This window comes from Penaeus chinensis, chromosome 24 (assembly GCF_019202785.1).
Source record: "Penaeus chinensis breed Huanghai No. 1 chromosome 24, ASM1920278v2, whole genome shotgun sequence".
Lineage (NCBI taxonomy): Eukaryota > Metazoa > Arthropoda > Malacostraca > Decapoda > Penaeidae > Penaeus > Penaeus chinensis.
Genome location: NC_061842.1, coordinates 21,108,314 through 21,110,813, shown reverse-complemented (window position 1 = coordinate 21,110,813; position 2,500 = coordinate 21,108,314). Strand labels below are relative to the sequence as shown.

General features: G+C 40.6%; 1 protein-coding gene across 2 annotated transcripts in view; it reads right to left on the bottom strand.

The window, feature by feature from the left end:
• Positions 1-2,500, bottom strand: part of LOC125038086 (transmembrane protein 47-like) — a 415,038-nt gene that overhangs the window by 411,607 nt on the left and 931 nt on the right. The gene's annotated exons all lie outside the window — the stretch shown is intronic.

Sequence of the window (2,500 nt, the reverse complement as noted above, 5' to 3'; positions counted from 1 at the left end):
GTGCATGTGGAGACCTATGTGGGCGTGTTACGTATCTGTATCTGTAGGAGTGTCTGAGCGTATGCCTGTGTAAGTGGGAGTGCCCGAGTGTGTGTGTGTATGTGGGAGTATCCGAGCACGTACATGTCTATACTGATATCTCTGTGCAACTCTATGTAGATATGCATGTGGGCTTCTCCGTACATGTGGCTGTATCCGTCAGCGAACCCATGCAAGTACCGTTGACGCATGGTACGGCTGCCCATGTAGTAGACCTCCAAGCCGTGTATCACACAATGGCATGCTCGGTCCTCTCCACTTTAAGCAGCGCGCGAGGACTCTGGTGGCCGTGCCGCTCACACAGGATTCGTCCAGACAAGTGTGTCAGTTCACTCAGCAAGAACCATAGCCTAGTATACTACCACTAGGGGGGGGGGGGAGGAAGGCATGCTCTAGGAGGGGGAGGGGAAGGCATGGTCTGGGAGGGGGAAGGGGAAGGGGAATGAGAGGAGGAGGGGAAGGGGAAGAAGGGGAGAGGAGAAGGAGGAGGAGGAGGGGGAGGAGGTGGAGGAAGAGGGGGAGGGGGAGGAGGAGGAGGAGGAGGAGGAGGAGGAGGAGGAGGGGGAGGGGGGAGGAGGAGGAGAGGGAAGGAGGAGGAGGAGGAGGAGAAGGAAGAATCTTGGGTTCTAATTACATATATATTTATCCACTCTTTCACGTTTCGTATGCTTTTATCTTTTTTTTTAAACTGTCTCATGTCTTCTTCCTTCTATTGTCGCTCCGAGGAACTGCGGGGAACTTTCGAACATTCGACAAGATATTGGAACTTCTGGGAGTAAATAACGCGTCTTGGCTGGTACTCTCCGAATGCATGGAACTTGCGAAGGAATGCCAACAGATACACACAGATGCTGTACACTTCTATATACAGTATGTCTTTATGCATGCATGCATGCATACATACATACATACATGCATACAACACGCGCACAAACACACAAACAGGCAAACACGCAAGCACGCACGCACACACACACACACACATATATATATGTATATATATATATATAATCTTATACTTATATGTGGATATATATTTATCTATTATTCTCTCTCTCTCTCTCTCTCTCTCTCTCTCTCTCTCTCTCTCTATATATATATATATATATATATATATGAGACATGTGCATCTATACTTATATCTATATTTATCTATATTATCTATGTATCTATGTATCTATACATATCTATATCTATCTATGTGTGTGTATGAACTCACCAAAGAAATACTGACGATTTGTAATGACTACTTCAAATGTTCATATTACTGCAGCGAGCAAGACTCCAAAAAAATTGCATGTTCAACAATCTGACAGAAGCGTTTAATTGCAGCATGAAATCAAGAATCAGCGATCCAGCAATGCGCACACACACATAAATATTGCAAATTGTACACGCTGAATACACAAAGCTTAACAATTTCTCAGACTTAACTCACAATTTAACTCAGATGGGAGTTATCAGCAAAGCCATTTCAGAATGCATCCTCCCTTACTTACTTCAGATTCAAACTTTAATTATAAAAATAAAATTGAAGAAAAACGACGAAACAAAGAAATTGAGAAATAACAACCAGTATAAGAAGTAATTCAAAAGACACGTTTGACTTGCGATCATAAAATATTGAAATGATTAGCTTTATCTATGTTTTTCCATTCCGCTAATTTAACCTACTAAAGCAACTTTGGCGAACCGACAACATACAGCGTCAATTTATCTAATTTCACTCTTCAGCAAATTCACATGCATGCATTGTTTCCTAATGTATCGTAGAAGACACATTACCAAAAGCATCTTAAGAGACACTTTATGTATCCTTTCCTATTTGATGGAAACCAAGGGCCATTATCACCACCTTAATTAACCTTGTCAGTGACATCCCCTCAACTTCATGCAATTAAGTACCATTTCTATAATTAATTGCTAAAGCTTTGGATAATCCCTCTATCTCCATTAATATCACCCTTTGCTATGCAATCAATGGTTTCCCATGAGTTAACATATGGCTTGCATTTGTCATGCGTGAATGCATCTTCAGTTGACAGTGGATATAAGTGCAAGATTTGTACACACACACACACACACACACACACACACTATATATATATATATATATATATATATATATAATACACACACAGAAAGACATACATATGTACATACACACACACACACACACACACACACACACACACACACACACACACACACACACACACACACACACATATATATAAACACACACACAAACACACAACATATGCCTCCACACGAAGTACTCACGTTGTAACCTTGGCATAAATCGATAATACTAACATTCTTACTACAAATCCAGGTTAAACATCTTTACATAATGACCCTACAATCGACACACCTCTTGTCACATAGTCATTAATTAACAATAAGATTTCATTTTAATTACGGACGTTCAAAATCATATTAAATCTGTATCAAGTACAGG